We start from the raw sequence: 15,098 nt of genomic DNA on the forward strand, positions 1-15,098 counted from the left end.
GGAATTGAAAGAGACTTTATAAACCAACCCATACATGAATGAAATTCCCCTCTACAACATTGCCAACAATTATTCATATAATGCCTATCTGAAGACCACCAATGAGAGGAAATCCACTGTCTTCTAGAGTTCATCCTACTTTTGGAAAATCTTTCCTTATGCAAAAAAAAAAGACCAGAAATCTGTTTCTCTCCAATTCCCACATGTTATTCTTTGTCCTATTCTTAGGTACCAAGCTTCAGAGCATCTAATCACTTTTCCCAATGATTGCCTTTCATATACTTAAAAGTCAGCTGTTCTGTCACCTCTAAGATTTGTTGTGACAAAGGTTAATTGTAATATTCCTGGTTTAAAAACAGGACTGTGAAGGTCAGTGGCTAGGGAAAGGCCAACAGAGGAAGAAAAGACTAAAAGGAATTGGGAAGCTTATATATGACCAAACTAGACAGAGGAACCCAGAACTGGACCATTTGTCTTAGCAAATGGGCCAGCTTAGAGATGTACACAGATCCACAGATCAGTTGTAACTGGATTGGAGGCAAGGAGGGAAACATGGGCTACCCCAACTACATTTGGATGGCTTCATGATAGCTCCATGTTTCCAAAGCCAATTAGGCTTAGAAGGAAAAACATAGCCAAAGAAATGAAGGAATTAAAGATACACTCCAAAGGGAAAACAGCATGACTTAGAGAGTGGTAACATTTACAAAGGGATCCAGCCAAGTACCCCATGCCAGGAAGTGATCTGAAGGTCTCTGGAGCCATAAATTTGGAAAGATCCCATTTTCCTTTAAACAAACCCATCAGTTTGACTTCTTTGATTCATTCTCAGTCCTAGTTCTTCCCTTTTAGCCAAATCCTAGAGCACATGGAACCAAAAAACAAGCAAGTTACCATTTTTACCTAGTCTGTACCCTTCTATTTCTACTCCAGATTTGAAAAGCCAAACAATCATAAAAAGTGAATTTCAAAAACATTTGGTTCAGATTCAAGTGGTTTTGGGGGGATTTTGGATGGTTTTCAGGGTTTTGGTTTAGGACAAATGTATTGATTCATTTAACCCAAATAGTCATCTCCATCCCTGAGATAAAGTATCTGACAGATAGATAGCAGCCATCAGCCAAGTTGGTCAGCAGTTAAGTTGTAGTAGATATCACTGGTCTTGGTGATAGCAAACCTGAGCTATCAGGCACTGAGCTCCTGGCTTCCCCAAGAAAAAATAGTCCACGCTATTACAGCTATTGCTACTATGAGCATCTAGGATGGAACAGTAGCTCTGTCTATCATAACTGAGATGGAGCCAGATAAAAGCCATAGGAACTATGTATTGTGATATCATATATTATATAATGGTTTATCACCATTCTACAGACCCAATAGTAAACATTCTGGTGATAAGCACTGAAGAACCCTGACACTCTGGGCAAATCATTACAAGATTTGCTCTGCTAAAGAACTTTACCACTGAATATCTAATGATTTAATACTTCATCAAAGGCACTGTTAGTCCTATATATCCTGCTCTCGGGCTGGGCCAACTGCTATTAGTCCAGGGCAAGTCCACCATGTCTTCTGTGTGTAATATCCAATTCTCTTAGGCTCATGTCCATAGAGCAAATATTTTTGTTCAATGGCCCACATTTATAATAATTCTGCCTTTGGAAGCGTAGTTACAAAATAGCTCATGCTTATTCTTGAGTTTAGAGAACAAAACTTTAACAATGGGTTTGAGGGTCGAACTCCCAGCCTTGCCTTAGGAAAGATCACTCTCTCCTGTGTGGCTTTTAGAGCTCTCCTATGCCCTCTTGCCAAAAATAAAGAGACACCAGGCAAAGCAAGGACAGGATCCACCACAGGTGTTTATGGGAAATGATATAAAATCCAGCAAATGTGTTCTGTAACAGAATAAACCTGAAGAACTTAGTTAAGCAGAAATAAGGCATGAGAACAGTAAAGACCACTTTTCCTCCTGTCTGGTCTTCTCTCAATGTTCCCTCCTCCTACTGGAGTAAGGGCAGTGGTTATGGACACACACACGTGCACACATACACACACACACTCACAGAGTAACACGCCTCTCCCACTGTCCATTCAAAGGTACTCTCGTGGTCTTGAAAAGGGAATTGTAAATATCACAGACATCAGCTGCAATGGTTGGGCTGCTGCCACGGAATGACTACTTCTCCTTCCTTCTCCTATCTCCATTCTCCATGAGAGTTCTTTGAACTTCCCACTGTATCCTGCACAAGTGATAAATCTCTATCCTCCCATCTCAGGGATGGGACTAATTTGGCCATTACAAATGGCCAAATTGTGGCCAAGTAACACCTTGCCAGAAGTCGTTACATTTGGGTCCTTAATGTCAGAGTCTTGTCAGGCCCTAGTATACATGGCTAAATGAAATCTGACCCTAATCCAGAGTCAATTGAACCACTGCTGGGTCAGAGGTCCTGAAAGGTGGCTTGCAATCTAGTCCATTTCTAAATTCCTGTCTAATAAAATATAACACAGTAAATAAAGCACTCAACCTGGAGTTAGGAAGACTTGCATTGAAATCCAGCCTTAGACACTTACTGGTTTAGTGAACCCAGGACAAGTCACTTACCCTCTTTCTGTCTCAGCTTTCTCCTCTGTAAAATCGAGATAATGATGGTCACCTCCCGGACTTAATACTGTAATATAGGTATTACAGAGATAATATTTGTAAAGTACCTTGCAAATCTTGAAGCATATAAAAGTGTTAACTATTATTATTATGTTATGAGTCTGTATATTTGCCCATTGTAGCGATTGAGAAATAGGGGAAACTCCAAGTCTCTCTAGATCAGAATGAGTCATTTGGAATTTGTGAAGCTAATCCCAAGCCTGGTGTTAATCAACTAATGCACATTCTTTCACAAAATTTCATGTCATCCAGGTGAACCGAGGCTTTGATAATATAAGGGTGGAGGTTGATGGAGTAAATTGATAAAATGCCATACCCAAATGTCTTAACAAGGTAAAAAGATGTTTCAATCAATCAATCAGCCATAGGCTTTAGGTTAAACGTGAAAATATCTTGTGAACCTGCTAAGGAAATGTGATAACACTAGCTGAGGAAACCTGGCGATGCCCATGGGCCCTATAAGTTTTGAGCAAGTGGAGAGAAAAGAGTTTCAGCTAAGACCAAAAACTTCGCTTTAGAAGGAATCTTTTGGAGATAGGGAAGGGAGAGCAGAATCCTAGACCTTGGTCAAAGTTCCAGTCTCAGAGGATAACCCTAAGAACTTCAAAGATTTGGAGAACTCCCTACCAGCATCCCCAGATCAACTGATGACAGTATCTGCATTTGGAGCCAAGCAAAAGCTGATAACACATTCACACCTCTGTTCAGAGGCCAGCAGAAAACTCCATGTTACCTAAGGGAAGCATCTTGAGGATGCCAGAAAAGGGACTTGCAGGAGCTGTAACATGTCCTTTGTCACATATGCTCCACAAACTACAGCCCACTTTCTCCTGTATTCTGAATACACCAGTAGGAAAGAATGTAACAGACTTGTGAAGGGAACTATAAAATTGTAGTAAAGATTCCTTCTTAAAAGCTTATTAAGTCTGATATCAAGTAGTGACCAGTACAGCTAGATGGCTCAGTGGATAGAGAGCTGGGCCTAAAGTCAGGAAGAGGTGGGTTCAAATCTGGACTTAGAAACTCACTAGCTATGTGACTTTGGGCAAGTTACTTAACTTCTGTTTGCCTAGGAGGCAGCTAGAAGGTTCAATGAATAGTGTGCTGGGCCTGGAGTCAGAAAGATTTGAGTTCAAATCCAATGTCAGATACCTACTAGCTTTGTGACCCTGGGAAAGTCATTTATCCTCTGTTTGCCTTAATCCACTAGAGAAGGAAATGGCAAACCACTCCAGTATCTTTGCCAGGAAAACTCCATGGACGGTATGGTCCACAGAGTCACAAAGATTCTGATACAACTAAACAATGACCATGGCGGGAAACATGTGGGGACTGTGGGGGGGTCATTAGCTTTGTGAGCTACATAACACTAGACAAACAAAACTCCCAAATCCTTAGATCACTAGGAGGACATGAAAGGCAACTCTCCCAACTCCTAGTGTTCTAAGGTCCAAGTATGAGGTGGGGTAGTTGCTTTAGAACATGTTCAACAATGGAAAAAAGGGGAAAATACTCTCGTACAGTATTCATGAGTCTTTTGAATTGCAGTCATGTCTCAACTAGGACTTGTTAACAGATATCTATAATTTTTTTTTTCACTAGAAGTAGAGAATTTAAAAGCATCCAGGACAAACTCGTCTTTCTAAACAATTGAGTAGCTGGGGGGGGGCGGGGGGAGTAGAGGAGAAATCTATGAAAAATCAAGATACAGTTTCATTTACCCTTAAAATACAATTGAATTTCAAAACTAGGATGAAATAAGCTTTGGCAAAAATTAGTTTTACCAGGAGCCAAAACATTTTAAAACTACTTGAAGATTTCTGACACATTTACAAATGGAAAATGAAAGAATGGTGAGGCACCTAAGGTAACACAAAAATTCATTTAAAAAAAAGAATTGTCTCATCCTGAGTACCGTGCCTGGCACATAGTGGATATTTCATAAATATCTATCTAAGTGAATCCATTTCCCAATTCCTAGTACTCTGTTCTTCCTCAAATTACCTAGTATTATGTTTACCTGTGGATGTTATATCCTCCCCCAAGTAGAACATAAGTTCCTTGAAGGTAAAGTCTATGTATCTACTTTCTTTGTTCCTCCAGTACCTAGTATAAATAGTGTCTTGCATATAGCAGGCTTTTAATAAAAGTTTGCGGGATTTATTTGAAGTCTAACAAATATTAATTTAAAGCCAAGAACGTCCTAATCAAGTCACTTTTCTAACTCCGCTAGTTAGAAAGACTTGGATTTTGTTTGAAGCTGAGCTCTGTCTTGATCCTGGATCAAATCACATAATCTCTATGCCTTGATTTCCTCATCTGTAAAAGAGGCAGCTTGACTAGATTGTTCCTAAAGTCCCTTCCAACTCTTTAATCCTATTACTGTGTATTTCTCAACCTTTAAGATCTTAGCATTTAGAGCAGGAAGCAAGTTTGGAGGTCATCTAGTCTAACTTCTATACTTTACAGATGAGGAAACTGAGGCCCAGAGAGCTTATGACTTTCCCAAGATCACACAAGTAGCAAGTAAATAGCAGTTCTGGGATTCAAACCATGGTTCTGATACACAGAATATCAGAGAGTGGTGGACTCCTCTGACAACCCATCTCTCCAAAGCTTTAATTTTTCACTACATCTGAGTGAGTTCCCCGTGCCAAGTGCTGATATGCCATAGCCTGGGCCCGCTGTGCGACTTTCTGACTCACACGCATGAGTAAAGTTTAGGTTGAGACATTCTGGGACCCACCCTAAGATGGTGAACTAGGGAAGCACAACACAGTGGAAAAGTGTTGGATTTAGAATTGGGGGACCTGGGTTCAAATCCTGCCTCGATACTTATAACTTGTGCGACTCTGATCAAGTCACTTAACCTCTATGGGCCTTAGTTACCTCATCAGTAAAATATAGGAGCTGGACTACCTGGCCACCAAGATATCTTCTAACTCTAATGGAAGTAAGTGTGGTGTGGTGGAAAGTACTACATTTAACATCAGATACAACTGGATTTAAATTTTAGTTCTGCCTCCTAACTTACTACCAGTAAGACTTCTCTAGGTCTCAATTTCATCATCTTTAAAGAGGTTGAGTTAGACCAAGGGTTCTTAATCTGGGGTCCATGACTAGATTTCAGGAGCTCTGTAAATTTGAATGGGAAAGAAATTACATTTTTATTTTCATTAACTTCCAATGAAAATGTAGCATTTCCTTCAATTACGAATGTAGGTAGAAAACATTATTTTGAGAAAGGGTCCATAGGCTTCACCAGCTTCCTAAATGACACAAAAAATGGTTAAGAACTCTAAAACTTGAGAATCTTATTCATCTTTGTTCCCACCAGAGTGCCTAACGGCAGTTCTGTACCTACTAGGCACGCAATAAATATTCATTGAATAAATGAATTGATTAATTAATGGATGTTGAAGCCAAAATAAATTTGGTTGCAACATTTTTATGACCTGCTATCAACACAAACAGGACGGATTACCATATAATCAGCCAACAAAAGGTGTTGGGATAAATATTATTAGAATTTTAACACCTTAATTTAACACCTGGTTGAAAAACAAGCTTGACAATTTTTTTGGAGCTGTTTTTGGCACTTAAAGTTTATTCACTAAATGTGCTTAGAGGTAAATAACTTCAAAAGGCTGACAAAGAAATTTGTTAAATAATGCTGCCCTCTACTGGAATAAGGTTTGGGGTTTTTTGTGTGCTATTGAAATAGGATCTGTTCCTTCAGTTAACACACCAAAATAGGTGAAAGAGTAAAGGGGACTGGTCAGGCAGTGATTCGAGTGTGATGCTAGGCATATCTGCACTGTGAAATTTTAAAATAGTCCTGTCTCTTACCAATACCAGCTGGATGACCCTAGAAAAGTAATTTAGCCTCTCAGTGGTATAGGCAACTCTCCATAAATTACATAGAAGGTGCCAAGATGCACTGGAAAATGGATTTTCCTCAATTGGAAATTTCCTGTACCGATGAAATCACAGGTCCGGTCCCTGACCCTAAGTTGGTAATTTTAAGAATCATTTCACACCAAAGCACAGGTTAGAGTAAATTCTTAAAGGCAGCAAATCTAGGTATGGAAAGATACTGAGACCAACTTTGTGGTCCTTGAGTACAAAGTATATTTTAGAATTTTCCTGGGCTTATTCATCAATTCCATTTTATAATACCCCTTTTTTTAATCTGTTTTAGGAATAAAAGCATTAAGTGTAGTGTCTGGCTGAATTCCATTTGGATAATTACATTCTGCTAAATAAATACATTTTCCCTGAAAATTCAACCAAAAGTAGTATTACTCACTTCCTGTCCTATCCTTATTCATAGCAATGAGTGGCTGTATTTTAGCCTACAGGGGCTTTATATTGTATAATATGATCAAATATCTGCTTCCCATAGGTTTTTTTTTTAGTCTTATGTCCCCTGATTGTCAGGAAAGGAATCCCTAAAAGGGTCCCTTTAGGTAATCTTTATACTATATCTCTCTGCCTTATCATTGGGCCCTGTGAGACTACATAGGAATTTTCCTGTTGGCTACTGGGACTGGAAACACAACTCGGGTAAGACAAGTAAGGTGTCTGGCCTAGAATATATGTCAAAAGTAAAGACATATAGGTGCAAGAGAATAGATCAGGCTGGTTCTTCTAGCAAACACTCCCCCTCTCCACTGGCTTCCTTCCCCTCTATGTATAAACATGCTTAGGTCTTCCTTGTCCTGAAAATAAAACTTAACTTGAACCTGCCACTTTCTCTAGCTATTGTCTCATTTTTTTCTCTATTCCACTGAAAATTTGATAGGAAATAAAAAGTCCATATCACTGTCCAATAGGTAGACTCTGGAACAACCACTCCACTCTACTGAAACTGCCCTCTCAAAGATCACCAATGACAGCAATAATCTTCTAATTGTCCGACCTAATGGCATTTGCTCAATTCAAGATCATTTTAATTCGATGAATATTTATTGTGTCCAATGTGTGCCATGCACTATGCTGGGTACTAGAGATAAAACAATAAAAACTCAACAAGGAGTTGGATTAGAGCACAGATCAATAATAATAAAAACAAGATAATTTCAGGAGGAAGAGAACACTGATTACTATGGGGTTCAGAAAAGGCTTCGCAGAAAAGGATCTTCTTAACCAAACCTGAGCGTTGGTGATGAGGAGGGAGTGTATTCCAGGCATGAGAGACAGCCTGTGCAGTGATCTGGAGGCAGGGGATTACATATGATATTGGCTTGACCTGGAATGATCTCAAATAGTAAATATTTTGAAAGGCAACTGGACAATAGGGAGATCCAAGGTTCTGTCTGTAATTTTATAAAAAGGACATTTACTCCAAAATATACAAAGGGAAAATCGTTTTGACCAGGTAGTTCTCTTTGGATTAAAAGAGGCCACTAGGAGGTGCCATATTGCACGGAACACTGGTCCTGGAGTCAGGAAGCCTGGAGTTCACTTCTAGTCTCGAACATTTACCGGCTATGTGACCATGGGCAAGTCACAACCTCTGTAGGCCTTAATTCTTTCAACTGTAAAATAGGGATAATAATACCACCCTCATCCCAGAGCTGTTGGGAGAATCAAATTAGATATCATTTATAAAGCACTTTGCACAGTGCCTAACACATAGTAGGCACTTAATAAATGTTCATTTCTTTCCCTACAGGCCTCTAACAGCTGGTAGTAACTATTGTGGTGAGGCTATCCTTCACTACATTGGGATATCATAATGTGACTCAAAAAGAGACCGAATAACTCTCTCTTCCCTCTTCTCCAACCCTTCTCCAACAGACTTTAATTCCTGCCAGGAAGGTAAGCAGCAGGTTGGAGGCCAGATGTTTAGCCACTCTGCTCTCCTCTGAGAGAGGGGACACTAGGCTAGAATTCTATCTATCTGCTCCCTCAAATAGTGTCAGTCTAGGAGATTTGATGTTCAGGCTTAAGCTAAACTTCTGATCACTGGTCATTAATTGGGAAAGGAGAATTCAAGCTTTATATTGAAGGCTCACCTCCCTTCCTGCTAAATACCAGTTCCACAGTGAACACACATTTCAAGTAGCAAAGAAACACATTTATCCAAGTCAACAGCAAAACAGAATTCAGAGAAGGCATACATAGGAGAATATATACCAGACAATACAGAATGAAGGAACCATCCCATTGGGAGCAAGGTAACTCAGTTTGGCCGAGAGTCTCAGATCTCAAGCGAGAAGAAATTCTCCAAAGTCTCTAGTGTAGCAAGCTAGAGAAAGGAAGATGACGGATGACTCCTCTCATGTCAGCTTCTTCCCAAATGTCAGCAAATGGAACATTATACGTGAAGAATAAGCAGAAGGTCATTTTTACAGAAAAAAAAATGTGAATAAAGGGGAATAGTGTTTGATAGGCTAGCATTAGATGGGAGCATAGTTGTAAAGATTTTTTTAATGCCAAATAGAGAAGTTTGTATTTGATTGGAAAATAAATAGGGAGCCCCGGGAGTTTATTGAACCAGGGAGGAACATGATCAGACCTGTGGTTTAAGAACATCACTTTAGCAGCTATGTGGAGGGTGGATTGGAGAGATCATGATTTCCATTTTGGATATTTCAAGATTGATATGCCTCTGGGACATCCATCTGGAAATGTCCAACATGCATTTGGCAAACAGCCCTGGAACTCAGGAGAAATAATGGAGCTAGACATAGAGATCTTGAAGTTATCTGCATAAAAATGATAATTGAACTAATGGGATCTGATGTGGTTACCAAAAGAATGTAGAGAAATAAAAGAAGAGGGCCCAGTGTAGAGCTTTGAGGTACACCCAGAATCAGGGGGTAGAGTATGAATAATAAGTGGCAGCTAGGTGGCATAATGTATAGACCACTGAGCTTCAAATCAGAAAGACATCTTCATGAATTCAAATCTGGCCTCAGACACTTACTAGCTGAGCGACCCTGGGCAAGTCATTTAACCCTGTTTGCCTCAGTTTAATTCCTGTTTTCATTTCATTAATTCATTCATTTATTTATTTATAATTATTATTTATTAATTCATTTATTTCATTTATCAATTCATTTAATCTGTAAAATGAGCTGGAGAAAGAAATGGCAAATGACTCCATTATCTTTGTCAAAACCCTCCAAATAGGGACACAAAAAAGTTGGATATAACTGAAAACTATTTTAATATAGTTTCCTTTGTATTTCTATGTATTTTATTTATACATTTTAAAAAATATTAATCTGAGATGGGCCCCACAGTCCTCACCAGGTTGCCATAGGGGTCCATGATACAACAAAGGTAAAGAATCCTTGTGATCCCCGCCTCCTGACAAAGAGGGGATGGACTAAATATGAAGAAAGAAACACATTTTTAGGCATGGTTTATATGGGAATTTGTTTTTACTTGACTATGCAAATCTGTTATATGGTTTTGGTTTTTCTCTTTTTTCCTAGTGGAGGAAGGGAGAGGTGGAAGAGAGAGAAAATCAATGCTTGTTAGTTGAAAAAACTTAATTTAAAAAATGAACCTCTGCTATAAGTGATCAGATTCTACAGATGTTCTTGTTGGCAGATGACATTACGCTAATTGTAACCAGCCCCAAAACATTTCAGATCCTCCTTACATTTAGATCCATGACCACCCACAAGGGATTGGCCTAGTCATATGCCCTGCTCCAAAAAAAAAAAAGGTGGAGGAAGAATAATTATTGATCAGACTATGACATGCAGCTCATAAAGCAAATCCTTCACTATGCACAGTTTGGACAGTGTGCCTAGACAATAAACTAGATCCAGAATTAAATAGAACAATGAGCTTCGGGAAATTGCATAGTGCTTTCAATGACATGAAGCTTCTGCCCTAAAAGCCAGTGGTTTTAACTGTAATATTAGTCCAGTTATACTATATGACTTTTGAGTCAAAGAATACCACAATCTCTGAAGAACTAAATCTGAGGGACACTCAAAGAGTAGGGGAGAAGCTTATGGTGGACATGAGTAGACTATAATAAATTACTGCTGGTAATTACATATATCAATATTTTAATAATCTTTTTAGCACAATTCCAAATTTTTTCCTAATGACTGAACTGATTCACACCACCAATAGTATATTAGTACAAATATCTTTCCTCAGCATTTTGAACATGGAGTATTTCCATCTTTTGTTATCATTACCAATTATTGTTTGTTGTTGTTGTTGTTTGCCTTTCATTCTCGAAGAGGACCATGGCATCAAGGAGGTGATGCCATGTGCAAGTGAATTGGATTTAAGTGAGGGAGAGCTGTGCAAAGTCACCAACCTCACTTTCTCCTCCAAAGCCATTACTAATTAATTTGGGTATGAAGGGACATCTTAGAGTTCTTTTGATTGTACTTCTGTTATTAGTGATGTGGTACAATATTCTTATGCTTGTTAACAGTTTTTAATTCTTACTTTGAAAACTGTTTCTTCATGTCATTCTACTAGTTTTCAATTAAGGAATGGCTTTTGATATAATATATATGTCATAGAATCCTATAGATCTTAGACATCAGATCCTTGTCAGAGTTCATGCAAAGTTTTGGGGGTTTTATTTTTAACAAATGAAAGCTTCCTTTCTAAACCTAGCTGCATTGATTTTGTTTGCACAAAAGCTTGCAAATTCATAAAGTCAAAATAGCTATTCTATGTTTTTTTCTCCTCTATTCATTATTTGCTTAAGAACTCTTCCCCTACCCATTGTTACTGGATCTGTCTTCTAATTTTTTTTAAGATGTGACCTTTCATATTCACATTATGTATCCATTTTAAAATTATCATAGCATATGGTAAAAGCTGTTGGTATAAACCTAATTTGTACCATATTTCTTTCCAGCAATTTCCCAGCAATTCTTGTCAAATGAGGCATTCTTCCCCAAGTGATTTATGTTCTCAAGGTTACAGAACACAGTGGTATTGTGTCCAAATGATTCAATAATACATACATACATATATACACTTATACATTTCTATCTGTGTGTGGGAGGACTATCTGACATTTTTAATTATGTCTCCAGCACTTAGCATACTCCTTCACACATAGTAAATATTTAATAATTTTTTCACTTATTCATTCATCTAATCTCTTCCATTGACTTATTTTTCTATTTTTCAAAAACTAGCAAATAGATCTGATGATTTCTACTTTATAGCATAACTTGAGGTCTGGAAATGGTAATCTCCCTACATTTACACTTTATTCATAATTTCCCTTGAAATTCCAGATCTGTTGTGTTCCTCCAAGTTATTTTAGTGACTGTCTGGTTGAGTTCCAAAAAGTTTCCCAATAGTACTTTGATTATTAGAGCAGCAAATCTGCAAATTAATATAGGTAGTATCATCACTTTTATTATGGTGGTATGATCCAACTATGAACAATAAATCTCCCTCCAATTATTCACCATTCTCTTTTTTTCATAGAATGTTTTGGAATAGTAATTAGTTAAAATAAGAATGCTTTGGTAGATTGACTCAAATATATTTTATGCATTTTATAGTTGTTTTGATTGAGAATTTTCTTTCTGTTATTTCCTCCTGAATTTTGTTGTATAATGAAAAATGTTAATATATGTGTTAATTTTCAAATTTTATTTTATTTCCTACTACTTTCTTAGAGGCATTGCCTTAATTAGTTGCTTTGCCAATTCTCTGGATGTTTCTTTTAATTAACCACCACGTCAGCAAATAGGGACAATTTTGTCTCATTTTTGCCTCTGTCTTTATCTGTAATTTCATTTTCTTATATTTTTACTTTCATTACCATCTCACTCTCGAATAAGAAAGAGTAGAGAAGGCATCACTGTATTATTCTTAAATTTATTGCAAACACTAAAAATGTCATCCTAATACAAATAATGATAACTCTTGGGTTTAGTTATATACTTTTACAATGTTTATCACTAGGACAAGAATTTTAAAATTCTTAAAAATATCTTTATCTTTTTCTTTAATTTTCTTTAAAATTAAATTTTAAAGTTGATGCAGATCAAGCTGCATCAATTAACACTATTGTTTATTTAACAAGGCAAAGAAAATAGAAATAGTAATAAGATCTGTGGTTGTATGTTTAATCATTTCATTTATGTCCAACTCTTCATGATCCCCCCATTTGGGTTTTCTTTGAAAAAATATTGGCATGGTTTGCCATTCTCCAGCCCACTTTACATATGAGGAACATGAGACAAACAAGGTTAAATGACTTGCTCAAGATCACATAGCTAGTAAGTATCTGAAGTAGGATTTGAACTCAGGCCTTCCTGACTCCAGGCCTAGTGCTCTATGCACTACACCATCTAGCTGCCTCTATTTTCCTTTAATAGTGCATCTACACAGATAAAAGGAATTATAGTAAATTATAATAAAATTAGTTTCATATGTTGCATCAAATTGATGTGCTTGGTCCTTCTAATGACCCTTCTGTGCCTATCCTTTATAGAGTTTTTGGTGTAAATGAATATTATATTTTGTCAAAGGAGAGATATCATAGAGTAGTAAATAGAAAAATGGCTTTGGAGCCAGGAAGATATGAATTCAAGTCTTGACTCTGAAACGTACTGACTGTAACACTTACCTTCACAAAATTATATGCAACTCTTTGAGATTATAAAATACAGAGAAGATGCTAACTTCCATTTTTAAATGAAATATCTTCATTTGGGAGGGCTTTTTTTTTTTTGGTGAAATCACAGGCCCAGCTCTTATACCATCCCGATTTTGTCAAAGGCTCTTCCTGAATCTAATCACATATTTTGGGATTATTTGGGTTTTAGTATGATTAATTATCCATTATTTTCCTAAGGCTGAACCATCCATGAGTCTCTGGTAAAACATAATAACAGTGAACTTTGATGATATATTCTGTAGTTTTTTAGCAAGAATTTTATTTAAAATGTTTCTATCATGTATATGTAGAGCCTATAACAGATTGCAAGCCTTCTTGGGAGGGAGGTGGGGAGAGAAGGGGAGAAAATTTGAAACTCAAAAGCTTATGGTAGTGAATGTTGAAAACTAAAAATACATTAATAAAATTTTAAAATTAAAAAAATAAAATGTTTCCATCAAAATTCATTAGTAATATTGGTCTATAGTTTAAGACTCTGTCCCATAAAACAAGTCTGATAGAATGTTTACTTTGCCAATTTTTGAGAACAATTTATTTAGCATAGGATTAATTGTTTTTAAATATTTGATAAAATTTACCTGTAAATCTATGGATTGGGTTTTTTCCCCCTTTGGTAGCTCTTTGATTGTAAGTTCAATTTGATTTTCTAAGATTTTAATAAGATCTTTATTTCATGTTCTGTTAGTTCAAGTATTTTATATTTTTGTATGTAATTCTCCATTTCTTTGCAATTACCGGTATTGTTGTCAAATTATTATGTATAGCAAGTTCTAGTCATTCTTTTTATTCCTTGTCTGTTTGTGATTTTACCTCATTGATTTTTTTTTAATTTTGGTAATTTTATTTTTTTCCCACTCTGTTCAGGTTAGCTAGAGTTGTATTGACTTTGTTAGTCTTTTCGAAGAATCAGGTATTAAATTTTGATGATCAATTCTTTATTTAAATTGTTTATGTTTTCCTCTAATGTTCAAGATTTCCTTTTTTGAACTTATTTTATTTTGGCTTTGTTTATAATTTTAATCGCACATTCAGTTCATTCATCTTCTTTTTCTATTTTGTTTATTATGTTTTCAGAGTTATAATGTTTCCTCTAAAGTCTGCTTTAGCTGCACGGGCATGTTTCATCATTATACTTCTCTTTCATAAAATTATTATTTCTATAAAAGAATGTTGAACATTGAATAATTTATAAGTTCAAATGTAAGGACTTGCTTGAATAAAATGCCACCATTATATGCCCTCAACAATAACTTGAATAAAAGATATATATATGTATATATATATATATATATATACATATATACATATATATATATGTATATATATATATATATACATATATATATATACATATATACATACACATACGTATATTTTTTAAGTGAGAATTTGAACATCTGAATAGGGAATGGGGGTTATGGGAGTTTTATTCTACATATCTCATCAGTTCTTATTCTCTTATAGGGCAAGAAAAATTAATGATTGCCAGTAAAGGGACAATGCAATGGAAAATGGGGATGAGTTAGAGAATGGAAAAACAATATCGAGCAGAAAGCAGTACGGTAAACTTCACCAAAGGAAATCACTGCTCTTTGAAACTGGAGATTTGAATTTCCCAGGCATACACTCACTCTGGACACCTATGCCGTATGTGCATTCCCATTATGCATGTTCCCTGGCCATCCCTGCTCTTTATGGGTTTGCTCTCTCTACATGTGTCCCTGGCCATGCTCTCTATATATTCACTACATGTAGGTCCTCCATATATATTCAGTGGTCATGCATGTTCTGTGCTTC

This window comes from Phascolarctos cinereus, unplaced genomic scaffold, assembly GCF_003287225.1.
Source record: "Phascolarctos cinereus isolate Bilbo 61053 unplaced genomic scaffold, phaCin_HiC Scaffold_2;HRSCAF=192, whole genome shotgun sequence".
NCBI classification, from domain to species: Eukaryota; Metazoa; Chordata; class Mammalia; order Diprotodontia; family Phascolarctidae; genus Phascolarctos; species Phascolarctos cinereus.